This window comes from Gopherus flavomarginatus, chromosome 1, assembly GCF_025201925.1.
Source record: "Gopherus flavomarginatus isolate rGopFla2 chromosome 1, rGopFla2.mat.asm, whole genome shotgun sequence".
Classification (NCBI taxonomy): Eukaryota; Metazoa; Chordata; order Testudines; family Testudinidae; genus Gopherus; species Gopherus flavomarginatus.
This window is the reverse complement of record NC_066617.1, coordinates 69,159,783-69,174,866: the sequence shown is the minus strand read 5'-3', so window position 1 is coordinate 69,174,866 and position 15,084 is coordinate 69,159,783. Positions and strand designations below refer to the sequence as shown.

The following is a 15,084-nucleotide window of genomic DNA, read 5'->3' as shown; positions in this document are numbered from 1 at the left end:
TCTGAAAGTTCCAACTCTGATGACATGTAAGAGTCAGTATAGTTCTAAATAATGGAATTTGTGTTTTTAAAAATAACTAAAAGAGAATACAAATAATCTTATAGGAAGTTCCAGAATTACTGTTGCCTGTGTTTTTATTACATGATTACATACTATTTTTCATCAGGACCCCTACCTCATTAAGTGCATTGAACCGACCTGTGCGCAAGGAATGAGTCAGCGTTGTAGAGAATGAGGCTGTTGCCACCACTTGTTGAAGAAGTTGGAAGGTATGCAGTAAAGGAAGCAAAAGGATGCAGGAAGAGAAAGGATGGTCTTACAGTTAAGGGCAGCAGAATGACACTCAATTGGATTCTATCCCTGCCTCTGCCACAAAGTTCTCACATAATGTTGAGCAAGGCATGGGAACCTAACTTTACAGGTGGCCAGTCATTGTGTGTTCATATTCTCTGTGCCTACCTTTAGCCACCCCAACCTTGATTTGCAGGTGTGACGAATGCTTAAAAATGCAATTCAAGTTAATGGGAGAGCTGTGCTTTGAACATATGAAGCACTATAAAAGTGCTAAATACTGAGAAGTCAGGCCTTAGTTATATCAACTTGAGCATCAAAATTAGTGAATATTTTTTAGTTAGTTAGTCTGGGTGCCTCAGCTCTCCATCTGAGAACTGGGAATAATACCACCTTACCTCAAGAGAAAAATTCATTAATGTTTGTGAAACATAAACAGATGGTATGGTAATGAGTGGTAGCCTAGAAAAATCCATGCAAACATTAATACAATGATCAATTGAGGTTTTAAATAACATGGAGCAAAAAAGGCATGGGGCCACACACTAATGAGGATGATAAAAATTTTATATTATATATAAAAAATAAATAAAAGATGACTTCACCATTCATCCTGCACACTGAATGTGACAAGGGACCTGTGGAAAAAAATACTATATAACATAATTAAAGACTGTAACAGCACCCCCACCCACATTAATGTCCTATCGGCAAGCTTAATTCTGGCATTTCCTAGTGTTTTTGAGTGCTTGACTTTGCCACCTTTTCATTCTTCTAATGTAGTTTTTTTTGTTTATAATTCGCAACTTGTGTAAGCCTCACATAGGCACTATTTTAGCTACACTCTATTGGGTCATCTTTTCTCATCTACTTAGCAAGAAGCTGTTCTCCTAAGAACCTGAAGAGCTTCACATCGGAGGAGAGCTTAGAGAAGGGCTCTTGCCTGTGTATCTTACAAAGTGACCAGAAATCCATTTGAACTCTTTCACATTTAGTAAGGTCACAGGGACTGAGCAAAGAGCATGTGCAGAGTAGCTGCACAGGACCACATGCACGCCTAACACACTTGCTTCATTACTCAGCTGAACTGTCCATGCATGCAATGGCAGTTTAGTTTCAGCTGCAAGTTCTACAAGCTTAATATGTTTCAAATGGGATTTTATTGCTACATGTGAAGAATGAGATTTTCAGAGAGTCATAACTGCAAGTCAAGAACAAGTTTCATATGAACGTTAATCATTTATATTCTATACCTTTTTAATTTCAAATATTTAAGCTTTGTTATTCAAAAAGTGCTTGCAATATTTTCAAATAGGTAAAAGATCATTCCTTCCTTTCTCCTTATTTAGGTAGAAAAGTAACTCTCTTAGGATTTCCATAAGGCAGTCTGCCTTTTATGGACAAAGCCTCGAAGACAACCAATCAAACAAATTCATAAGTTTGTGTTTAATTGCACGCAGGGGGATTAAAATGGATATCATTACACAAGCTTCTTTAGCTGTCACTATTGCTCCTGCAATAAGTGCCCAAGCAACTCAAGTTTATACACAAGAATAATACATTTTGCAATTAAGCTTCATCTTAAATGAGCAAATTAATTTCCCATCAAGCCTTTTTAAAAACAGAAAACTGGGTGGGCCTGGTCCAGCAGCTACTCACACATCTTAGACTTCAATGGGGTTTACATGTGCAGAGAAGCAATTCTGAAACATTTAGTTTTCCCTCCTTTACTTCCCCACACTCCTCCATACAGCTTGCTGACAAACTGTTCATTTGAAGGTCATCTTTAAAGAAAACAGGTGCAGTTTCCTTGCTTCATGATGTATGAAGTTTTAAAAAAGCTTTATATATTAGAAACTCAGATACAATCTAAATTAGAAGCCTCTTTGGAGGACTGGAGAACTACAGTAGAACCTCAGAGTTATGAACACCTCAGGAATGGAGGATGTTTGTAACTCTGAACAAAACATTATGGTCTTCCAAATCTTTACACCTGAACACTGACTTAATACAGCTATGAAACTTTACTACGCAGAAGAAAAATGGTGCTTTCCCTTTACTGTGTTAAATATAACCTACTAAAAAAATATTGTATTGCTTTATTTTGGGTCTCTGCTGCTGCCTGATTGTGTACTTCCAGTTCCAAATGAGGTGTGTTGTTGACTGGTCAGTTCATAAATCTGGTGTTTCCAGTACAGGAGGACCTCAGAGTTAAAGTGACATCAAAAACCAAGAGATTAACACTGAGCAATGGAGAGGAAAGAGCATTAGTCAGGAACAGTCCAGGTTAGTAGGAAGGGTTAGGTCAGGTCAGGGTTGGCTACCACACACTACCTCAGTGGTCAACAAAAGGATATCCCCTATAGCCAATCCTGACCCCCTAAATCAAGGAAAGAGTGCTAATCTTGGCTTACAGTAGGGGAAAACTGCATGGTTAATCCAGACCTCTTTTCTTAATCTAGAGAAATCCAGACTGTTAAAAACAGTTTAAAATTTAGTTTCAGCAACTAAGTACTCAAACGAGCAAGTCTGTTTAACTTTCAAACCTCTCTAATCTTTATTTAGGTGAGAGCTAGCAATACATTCCCAACAAGCCCCCCCCAGAAAATAAGGGAAGGCCAGAACTGCAATAACTGATATTTCCAAAATTACAAAAACAAGAGGCCATTCAGCCCTAGCAGATATATCATGAAGCAAAAAAGGAAACAAGTCCTTGAAATTTTTTTTATTGATTACCTTTAACATTGTATGCAATTTACAAGAATTTTCTATTTTATAACAGTTGTTCTAAGATTACTTGCCAATGTATTAGTTCTGGAGATACTAGTAACACTGGAAAATAATATACTTGTTCAGAGGAACTGGATGCAATTAAGGTTCAAATCATTTGCTCTTTATGTTGTTATGCTTGCAGGAGAGGTACAAGTGACCCCAGAAATGGAGAATTCCCCCATGGTTTCCAGGGAAGAAACCCTTTCAACAGAGGGGCCTGATCTATGTCTGTGCTGCTGCCTGGCCTTTCTGCCCTGGCAGAGAAGCATAGTAACAGTTGCTTCAAGTACTGTCCATTCCCATTTGGCTTTCCAGTTGAGAATCTATGGACTAAGCATAAAGTGATGTTGTAGAGTGGCTTTTCCCAGTTCCATTGTAACAGTAGTTTGGAGTGCTGTCAAAGGAACTTCTGTGGTGGTTTTCACCAACTACACCTCTACTCTTATATAACGCTGTCCTTGGAACCAAAAAAATCTTACTGCATTATAGGTGAAACCACGTTATAGTGAATTTGTTTTGATCTGCCGGAGTGTGCAGACCCGCCCCCCCGGAGCGCTGCTTACCGTGTTATATCCGAATTTGTGTTATATCGGGTCCTGTTATATCGAGGTAGAAGTGTATACACTATTCATTCATGGGACCTTCCAGAAGAACCAGGAGTCAAAATATGGTGACATTAAGGAGAAGTATCTCTGGAATGATGGAGCTATAAGCCGCAGCAGTTTCATTTTCTATCCAAAGTAAACTACTTTATAGGGTCTCAACCCTGACGGTCGCAACCCTCCTCCCTTTGTTTATGGCTAGAACGAAGACAGTACCTAAAACCTTTTTCTGTAATAACATGCGGTCACAGCATGGAGGTGGTTGAGAACCACTTAATAAGTGTAAAACTTAAATCACCCTTATTTCAGTAGCGTTAAATATTTTATAGGTTTTTCTATGTGGAGGAGACATGGGAGTCTGCAGCTAAAAAATGATTCACAGGACTAATTTCATTTCTGGAAGAAGAATTTTACCACAACAATGCTAGAGCAAAGGATATTGATCTGCTCTGTATGGTGGCTACCAGGTAGTGCTTGTCTAGACTTGGGACTTGTCAGCATGGGGAAACTGAACAGCATAGCTACAGCAGAACAGCTTTTCCAGTCGAGCGGTGCCAGTATAACTTCCCTATGTGGACACTATTCTGGATTAAGAGGGACTAGCTATTCCACTATTGCTATGCCAGTCACTGCCCCATGTAGGACAAGTGCTAGGATCAGAGGTGCTTTTTAAAGAATATTTTGCCAGATGTTTTAATTAGTGCTGTTTAAAGTGTATTAGCACTTAGATATCTTTGAAAACATGCAACTCCTTGTCAACTCTACCAGAGTTTTAAAAAAAGCACAAGACATCTCAGCTAACTTTTTCAAAAATAATGAAACAACTTTTTCTAGCTCTTGACAAGGCCTTAGAGAAACTACTTTCTCTAGTCAGGTATATGGTCAAGGACAGTAAACCGGTATGTGTACGTGCACGTCAGGGTTGTTACTTCTGATCCTCTTCTTCCTAATGGATGAAAGGGTATGTCCAAAACATCCCTTCCTCTCACAGAGCTGACACAAAGTTCTGTATCCAACTCAGCAGGTATGCAGATACTATGACATTACAGGACACGCATCTCCTGCTTCAAAATACACACCAAAGCAGACTGAAAAGTGCCACTGCTCACAGCCATGCACTGAACTTTGAAATTCTGATGTTACCATAACTAAAGCTGAGTCTTTCATGGAGGTCACGGATTCTGTGATTTTCTGGCATCTCTAACTTCCGCAGTTACTGGTGCGGCTGACCCTAGGGCTGCCCGAGCAGCTGGGGTGCTCCGGCACCCTCGGCCGCCTGCCCAGGAGCAGCAGCAACCACTGGAGTACACACATTCCTCTGCCAACAACAGCATCTGCTGGAGCGCCCCTCCTCCCCCACCACCTAAGATTTAGTTAGGGATATTTTTAGTAAAAGTCATGGACAAGTCACTGGCCATGACTTTTTGTTTATTGCTCATTGCCTGTCTGTGACTTTTACTAAAGATACCCATGACTAAATCATAGCCTTAACATAACTATATTGTAAGTTAGAAAAAGGAGGCATGTATCATCAGAAGTTGTGACGATTTGTTTGATCAAATTAATTTAGTTTTAGTGGAAAGTGAGAGTCTAGTTTTAATGGAATTGAGAGTTCTCAAATGGATGCCCAACCTGCAGCCCGCCAGAGCACTTCATAAGGCCCATGCTTCCAACAAAATATACTAATAGCAGATTCATTAGCATTTTGTCATTATTTTTACATCATTTTAGCTTATACAAGCGTGTAAACAGACAATACTATACACTTACGTATTTAGAGATAAACAACCTAAAGTTGAACCAATGCCTGCCGCTTCCCACAGCTCCCATTGGCTGGGAACAATGAACCGTGGCCACTGGGAGCTGCGAGGGGCCATGCCTGCGGACAGTCAACATCAGCAAAATGTCTTGTGGCCTGCAATCAGATTACCCTGATGGGCCACAGGTTGCAGCCTGCAGGTTGCCCACCACTGTGTTAGACTGTTAGTTAAACTCCAGTACATTTGCTCCTTCTCTCTATCCTCTTAGGAATTTCTATTTTCCATTCTGTGGACCTAGTCTCCCTCAGATTTATACTTGTGCTGCTACTCAAGCAAAGCTCCACCAAAACTAAAATGGTAGTCAGTTTTACTTAGTCCCAATAGAAATTAGCTCATACAGGCTCAGTTTTACTCCTGGTTTTGAATTATCCTCATAGTCGGGTTTTCAATCAAGATAGCACAATTATATCCAGGGTATTATATACCTCACATTGCAATAGTACAGTAGAACCTCAGAGTTACAAACTTACTAGTCAATCACACACCTCATTTGGAACCAGAAGTATGCAATCAATCAGTGGAGACCAAAAAATCCGATACTGTACAGTACTGTTACATGTAAAAAGATTTAACAAAATTAAGGCAACTTTTTTTGCTGCTTGTTTCATTTAAATTAAGATGGTTAAAGGCAGCATTTTCTTCTACATAAGTAACGTTTCAAAGCTGTATTAAAATCAATTTTCAGCTGTAAACTTTTGAAAGAAACACCATAATGTTTTGTTCAGTGTTACGAACATTTCAGAGTTAGGAACGACCTCCATTCCCAAGGTGTTCATAACTGAGATTCTACTGTATTGAGTACTCCACCCACTTAGATGAACACTAACAAACTACCACACCTAAAATAAAAGTTTTGTTTATCCTCAGTTTCTTTACTTTGTACATTTTACAGCAATTTGTTATAGCCAATTTCACCATACTCTCTGTATAGTCACCTTCCCCTTTTGTTGGGTCTTTTTCACAGGGGAGAAAAACATGTGAACAATATATAAATATGTAAAACCAGGAAAATTGGTAGACAGACAAGGATAAGCCTAGGACACATAAGTAACAATTTAAATTGACAAAAGCTGGAGTGCCTTTTAACTTTAATTCTAGTCTACCTTGGTAACAGAAACCTAGAAGTGATAGATTATTTCTAAGTTACTACATCCTCAGTAGGGAGGACACTAAGCACGAGGAGTCTTGTTGTAAGTAGTATGTAACATTTAGATGGTATACAGCAGTTTATCAATAGTTTGAAGAAGCAAGTTTGCTTAATCTTAAACCTTGCACTTAACAATTGTAGTCCAGTAATCTCATGGCTTCAGTAGATGAGATGTCATGTAACAGGCAGGTATTTAGAGATGATAAATGGCCTTAACTGACTAAGTAGAGATACTATCATATATACCAGCAGACCAGAAGTTTATAAAGACATCCAAGATTTAACTATAGTTTGGCATAACAGTTTTTCCATCTCAAATCTGAAAGAGTCTACTACTCTGCTGCCAGCCTCTCTCTTTAGGATATGTCTACATAGCAACTGGGAGGGTGGCTTCCCACCACAGGTAGACAGACATGCACTAGCTCTGCCTGAAATAGTAGCGTGGCTATGACAGCAAGGGTGGTGGCAGCGCCTCAGGTTAACTATTGAGTATATACTGAGGGGGTCGGGCAGGACTGTACTCACGCAGCCTGTACAAGCCACCACAGCCACACTGTGTCTACTCTCACTGGGAAGTGCACTACCAGCTGCGTAGACGTAACCCTCACTGAGCAGTTAGTGAACTCATTTCTAGCCAGAAAGATGGATACAGTATGCTGTAGGCCATTGGCAGTGGACGGAGAAATAAGGAACTAGAAACCTGAACAAGATAAATGAAGACATTTAGAAGCACTGAATTCAGCCCTTTACTTAGCTTTCCATCTAACAAAGGTATAAGACAGCCACAAACTCTTAAAGCTTAGTTTAAAAGTTATTTTAAGCTTACCAAAGAATAGAAAAATCCCTTTCCAGTATCCATGTATGACTTAGTACAGAGAACTATAACTTTGCCTCATTTGAGTGGTTGTTGTGCAGTACATGTGACGTATGTTGGCAAAACTAAGTAGGACAGCCAAGAAGCATAGTTCCAACTGAAAAAAAACCTTTGATTTTTTCAATAACTTGGAATTGTGTGCACACATGCCATGAATGAGCCTTGGAAAACATCAATTCCACTAGCTTTGTCTATTTAATGCCCTCTTATTATATGCTTGAATTCACAAGTTTGAGTTCCTATACAAGAACTGTAAAAAGCAACAAAGAGTCCTGTGTCACCTTATAGTATTGGAGCATAAGCTTTCGTGGGTGAATACCCACATGCGTCTGAAGTGGGTATTCACCCACAAAAGCTTATGCTCCAATACATTTGTTAACCTATAAGGAGCCACAGGACTGTTGCTTTCTACAGATCCAGAATAACACGGCTACCCCTCTGATACTATACAAGAACTGGTAGCATATTTAATTAAATATAGCAATCAAAAATCTAGATGATTGCATCCCAACAGCATTAAAAATAATTGGTTTGTGATGTTGCCTAAATATTCCCTTTTGGAGTGACACAAAGTTACACACTTATACCACAATATAGAAACTTTTTTCAAAATGAAGATTCATATTTCCTAAGTAGCATTTATTAATCATTCCTTTTAAAAATAAGAGAATAGGATTTCAATAAATGTTGCACAGTCCAACTTCTGTCAATTTGGACTACAGTACAATGATCACTTCCTGCAAAGCCTTATTTTATTCTTCTGTGGCATAACATTTTAGTCACACAACCATGGATCCCCTTCTAAAATATATACCTATACCTCAAAATTGTGGTCTTGATACAGATGTTATTGGGTGAGGTTTCTCTGCCAGTATTATGTAGGAATTCAGACTAGATCGTCGTAATTGCCCCTTCTGGACTTAAGACCTACAAATTCCCGAGGTTTCTTTTCCTTTTTTATTCAGATAAGGGTCAGAAGATTCATAAACATTAAATGATTGCACTGTTGTCTATTTACATCGCAAGCTCCTTTTGGGTAGGACTGCCCCTTTCCACCCCCACTACCTAAGTGCTCAGCACACTTGAGGCACTGTATAAGTAGTGTAGTTTAAAAGCAAAAAAAAACGAAACAAAAAACCCACCACCCCAGCATGAAGGGATGACGAGAGACCGTTTAGCGAGGTAAGAGCCAGCGCAGTCTCAATGTGTTGCCGCTGCTCTGGGGGCCGACACTATGGCAGAGAATCGCCTCGGTCCAATGCAAGTGAAACGGACGAGGCCTACGGGCTAGACACACTCGCCTCACGCCGGGGGAGGGCGATGGAAACTGTGAGCAGCTTCCCTCCAGCGGCTGATACTGCCGGACTAGGTGGGGCTGAACTCAGACTTCCCACAAGGGGCTGACAACGCGGGGGTGAGAACTTTCTTCACCGCCCGGAGCCGAGCGACCCCGACCTCCGCCGCGGCCGGCGAGCAGCTCAGAGCTGCGGGGTTACAACTTTCCGTTGCCGCTCTAACTTCGGGGCGGGCGGGCGCCCCCAGCAAGAGGAGCGGGGGAGCGAGTGGCAGCCAAGCCCCAGACTCTCGCCCCGCGGGTGTCCCCACTGCCGGGGGCAGGAGGCGGCGGCGGCCGCTCTCGGTTCCTGCTCCGCCATATTCAGACACTTGCCCCCTTTCCGCACAGCTCGCTCTTCCCGCCGGCGCGGCCGCCGCCCCGGCCCCATTCCCTCTGCCGCGGGGCCACCTGTACCAGACACCAGCCGCTGCCGCAGCCACCGCTACCGCCCGCCCGGTACCGGAGCGCGCCCGCTCGGCCGCCGCGCTTCCCTCTCGGCCGCCGCCTCCACCTACCGGACGGCGCAGCCGCTCCCCCTGTCGCCTCCGCCCCGGCCGAGCCTGCTCCGCACGCCCGCTCCCTCTCTCGCTGCCGCTGCCTGGGCGAGGCTTGAAGCCGTCGTAGTGACGCGGACGCTACACGCCGAGCCTCGCTTTGGTTTCCCTAGCTCGTTCCGGCGGCGGGGTTGGGGGTTGGGAGAGGTGACCTCTCCGTCCTGCTCCCAAACTGCGCACGCGCGAGCCCCGGCACCCCGGCCCCTCCCCCTCGCGCTCGCTCAGGGTGACTCCCTTGTTCCCGCGAGTGGTAGCGGAGCCGCTCGGAGCCCGAGCGAATTCGGGGCGCGTCTCGCGCCGCTAGGGTGCCGGTGGTGCAGCCAGGCCTGGGGCTGGGGGAGTCTCTCGCACACAGGGCAAGGAGGCGGCTGATCGGAGTACGGGCGGGCCCGTGGTGGGTGTACTGGCGGGTGCTCGGGGGCAGCCCAGGCGGGTTACTGCCCAACACCGTGTGGCTTGTACCTACCTGTGACAGACACGTTTAACATCCCTAAAAGTTGGTCCAATAAAAGCTGTTACCTCGTCTGCCTTGTCTCTTAAGGATCTGAGTCAGTTTTAGCCTGTGACAATGTATGTAGCTTGTCATGCCAATGGATGCTCACTGACTTGGTCTGTTACGCCACAACCACCAGCATGCCCTCTGAGTGGTCAGACCCCTGAATTTACTACCCTCTTACGCTTGACTGCCCCACTCAGGGTCTTAGCAGTTCAGATCAGGGAGGTCAAGGATGGTTGTTGAGTCCAGTTCCCCAATCTCTGTGTTAGGATTTGCATGATTGCAAATGCTTCATGACTGGCATCTCTATGTTCATGTTTGTCATGTACTGCCTCAGAGAGAGAGTTTGGGGAATGAAATAAAGCAAGATCTAGTCTTCCTTGCCATCAGTCGGGAACTGAAATATGAGAAGGCTAACTCTAGGGACATGGGAATTTACATACTGGATCAGAGTTATGGTCTCTCTAGTCTTGTGTCCTGGCTCTACCCCAGAGAAGCACTAGATGCTTCAAAAAGAGGTGCAAGAAACCCCACAATAGGCAGATAAGGAAGAATCATCTACTTCCCGACTAAGGTCTCATCCTAATTCCTAATAGTTACAGATCAATTAAAACCATGAGATTGGTTTAATCTTGATCTTAACCTATAAAGAACTTCTTAAAATATTAAAAAAAACTAGGAGAAAATGTAAAAAAAATGCATACACCCCTAACTGTTACCCACATTTGTAAAGTGCTTTGAGATCCTTGGACAATTGGTATCATATAAGCACAAAATATTATTACTCTGGACATGCCTTATTAAGCCTTCCATCCCTGACAACCTATCATTACCCTCCACTGCCACAGGGCAGTGGACACATTAAAGTTGAAGGAACTATGACCTTTCTTGAGCCTTCTCCCCCCATTCATATTAGTTTTATACTGAATAATATAAAATGCCTTTTTTCCTAAAGTCACAAGTGTTCTCTCTCATTTGAATAAAAATGTATTTAATGACTTAAATGTTACGAATAAATTATTTATATTTATGGGAAATACTTAGTAAGCAAATGGTTAATATTGTGTGTTCAGATAAAGCTCTTGCTCAGAGGAAGTTCACCACCGAGTGTGTGAAACTGACAGGAAGTTACAATGAGGTTATTGGCAAAGGGAGTGGGTGTGGAGGAAGCACAGGCTTTCTGTTTGCAGCACAGAGATAGGCAAGAAAAAAAAGATTAAATTTCCCCAAATTGCCTGATAGTGGAAAATTATTTGGTATGCTGCTTGGAGTCCATATAGCTCATGATAAATATAAAGTAAATACTATACCTCAGAATGTTAGAGCAGAGGTGGCCACAGTGCAGCCAAAAGAGCAAACAGATCACAGCATTAGATGTTCCATCTAGCTCCAAGGCACTAAGAAAGTGACACATAAGTTCTTATTTTCCCATTTAAAAATATTTTTCTTCAGAGTATTGCACTAAAATAAAATCCAAAACATCATAAAATCTCTTCCAAAGTCCAGACAAATGTCTTGATGTTTTACAGCTAAAACCCTGTACAGTACTTTAATAATGAACCCTTCCTTGTAAGTGACAGATAATTCAAGAGAGCTCAGGTTGCAAGAAATCTAGTACACAGAGGTTTAGTTCTTTTTTTAGTCCCTCTTTCAAGGTAAAAATAATCTGCGAAACGTTAGTTGCTAATCTAGGTAAATTTGCAATGGTATATTTTAAGTAAAATTATATTCATGGTGTTTCTTGTAACTATTATCCTCACAGTGCATTTACTGAAAAAATGTGAGAATATTTGTCTCAGTATTGTTTTCTTTCTGTTTGTATATATTTTTGTCAGATCCCTCAAAAATTCAATATAGAGATTAAAAGAACAAATTGGAAGACATATCCTCTGCCCTCTGGTAAAAAAAAAAACAACCATATACAGCTTTCCTCTGTGAGCTAGTTTAATCATGTACAGTATTAAGCGCTAATACACATGCTGTTAATTATAACGGGAGTGATAGCAACCACAATCGTTAAGATTTCAAGTTAGTTTCCGTTATGAAAATATTTTACACAGTGCCTTTCGTTACCAAGTGCTTTACAGACAGTGGGCCAAATTTTGCTCTTTGTCATACCAGTGATCAGCTGGAGGGGGTTGGTGGGAATTTATGTGAACCTTTTGTTAACAGAGCTTGGCCTTTGAGCTTCATGAAGGGGAAAATCAGAATTTGTTTTAAAAAAATAGCCTTTGTGTTAGTGAAGGTCAGTTGTACTGAAACTAGGGGTGCTGTCTCACCCCCTGACTTGAAGTAGTAATATAAAACAACAAATACATGGTTTCCATCATCAGCACCCCCCTATAAAAATGGTTCTAATACCCCTGTGAGGGTGGCCTTGAAAATGTAAATTGCTGCAAATTGATAACTAGGCTCAAAAGAAACAGGCAGTTAGGATTCATTTCTGCATTATGAGGCTGGGTCTTCCACCTTCCTCCCTTTTAATTTAACATGAGTTCTTAATTTTGAGGTGTAAGTCAAAGAATCACCTTGCTAACCCTCACCAAAATCCTTAGGCCAGTCATACTCATAATGATGTGACTGTGGTAAACAGGAATTAGTTATGTTTGGGGAGGGAGGAGGCAAAATATTGATTCACAGATCCACCCTGCTTGTTAAAATGTTTTGGATTTAACGGATGCTATGTCTACACTAGCACTTTTGTCAGTATAACTTATGTAGTGCTGGAGTGTGAAAAAAACACCCTTCTGAGCGACATAAGTTATACTGACAGAAACGCCAGTGTGGACAGTGCTAGGTCGGCAGAAGACACTTTCCCACTGACATAGCTACCGCTGCTTGTTGGAGGTGGTTTATTTATGTCGACGGGAGAGCTCTCTCCCATCAGCAAAGAGCAGCTACGTGAGTGATCTTACAGTAGCACAGCTGCATCAGTACAGCTGCTAAGGCAACTGCTCCAGTGCAGGTGTACCTCCCAATGTACTTCCCATCTGTGTCTTCCATCAGGTCCTAGTGCATGGTGGGGGGAGGGGCGCAAAGGGGGCAGATGCATCATGCATAGTCTCTACTCCCAACCTTGCCAGTTGTTCTAGGAGTGCATGAGGAAGAAAAAAGATGGGGGATTCCTACAGCCAGGGCAGTCTTATCTCTCCCTTTCTGGCTGGCCTATCTAGCCAGCCCCAGTCTGGAGTTTAAACAAAGGTACTGGGCAGGAAACTGGAGCCCCATGTATCCTAGATACCACACACATGCCAGTAGAGATCTTCTCATACTAGGAACTCCCATGCCAAGAAAGACTTGCTTCTTTACACAACCTGCTGTACCAGTAAGTCACATGAGTCCCGCTCACCAAGGCCCTTAAACCCTATTTCCCAACTGACCACTCTCTGTGTTTAGAGAGGATCTGTTTCCCAACCAACCAGCCCTCACCCAGAGGTAGCAGGACACCCTATCTACCACTACTGCTAGTAGAGGCTGCAGGACAAACTACAGCTGCTATTGTGAGGGACAGTTACAAGGGTGCCACTTAGGGGTGTGCTAGATAGGAGGAATCCTGGACAGGATGTATGTGAAAAGACTGATGGAGTTGAGTGTGGGGAGGATGAAAGGACTGATAGATTTGAGGTATGGTGAAGGATTGGTGGTCTTGTGGGAGAAACCTATGGAGTTGGGTTGGTTTATGGGGGGCAAGAGGATTATGGAATTGATGGATTTTTCTGGGGAAATAAAGAAATTATTTTTAAAGAGCTCCTTGATAAAAAGCTGGCAGCACACTACTGGATAGCACCCATGCAAACTCTCTTAAGTTTACTCCCATTGTCTTCAGTGGTGTTACCTGGGTGTAACAGGGCAAAATTTAGCTCTGTATGTATATTTCAGTTTAATTATTACCACTGAAACACAGCTGTCTCTGAGGTAGATTTCAGCAGCTGCTCTGTGCCAGCAACTCAGAAATTTAATGGGCATGTGCCAGAGAATGTTATGCTGGCTGCATGCCAATTAACTACTGTGTGCTTTTCTAGACATTTGTCCCAAAGGGAATAGAAATGTCACTTGGCCAGTTTGGTTGGATGCTTTACTTCTGGAGGAAGCAAAGTCCTTGTCTCATCTGGTGAGTGGACTGAACGGCTTGAAGCCACAGCTGTTTCTTCCAGGGAAGGTTTACCGTTATCAGAGCATGGTTGTGATGGCTTAAATGATAAAGGGACAGCTTCTCGAATTCTCAAAAAGCAGTTGGGGGTATTTTGTGTGAGTTTATTTATAATTCAACAATTTCCATTTGATATTTCTGCATATACTAAAGTGTTGGCTTTAATAATACTTTGTCTTGTTATTTGCTCAAGCCAAGCTGAATGTTCCTTTTCCTATTTTTGTATATTTGCATATAGGCCCTTATTAGGGCTATTTAATTCTCTACACACTATCTCTGTGTGACCTCATCTGCTCACACTACTTTAACTACCATTTTTACACTGATGATTCTCAATTCTACCTTTACACTCCTGACCTCACTACCTTCATGCAACCCTGCATCCATTCTTAGCCTATCTCACTGACATCTTCCAGACCTCTTGCTATCTTGTCTGGCCATCTTGCCAACTTAACATGGGTAAAACTGAACTCCTGATTATTCTTCTGAAATCCTCTTCACATGCTCAGTCATTTCACTGATTCCCTCCAGCACTGTATCAAGGTCAACTTTCTTGTGATCGCCTGAAGTCCCTGTATAACTTTACTCCTCCCTGCTTATCTACCCATCTCTTACGGTGCTGTCTTCATCCCCTCCATTAGGTCTGTGTTGCCATTCTTGAAGTCCTATTGTTTACATCTCCCACAATCATTCCCACGGCGCCGCTTTTTTCCCCATTGCTCTCTGTGCATGGAACATTTTCTTTAGATGGTCTGCAGTGTTTCTACCCTTCACTTAAGTCCTCCTGAACTTTTTCTCAAATACCTTCAAGAAGTCCCTTGCTTCTCTATTTCATGTATTTATCTTATAAGTGACCAGTTTGTTTAAATAGGGAAGGTGGTCAGTGCCAGGAGGAAAGTGTGTAAGGGAACTGGATTAATGTGGAAATTGGAATGCGGGGAAATAAGGGGGCTGACTTGTGGAAGGACAATGGAGGCAGAGACAGGGTATTGTTCATGTTTAACTCGAAAATAAACCTTATGTAACTAACAAGACATTTGTT

At 42.3% G+C, this 15,084-nt stretch overlaps 1 protein-coding gene across 1 annotated transcript in view; it reads right to left on the bottom strand.

Annotated features, from left to right (window-relative positions):
- RAP1B (RAP1B, member of RAS oncogene family) overlaps positions 1-9,534 on the bottom strand; it is a 77,480-nt gene extending 67,946 nt beyond the window's left edge. Inside the window, exon 1 of the mRNA XM_050924152.1 lies at positions 9,358-9,534. The gene's annotated coding sequence lies outside the window, so the exon portion shown is untranslated. The remainder of the gene's footprint in view (positions 1-9,357) is intronic.
- Between the last annotated feature and the right edge of the window lie 5,550 nt (positions 9,535-15,084).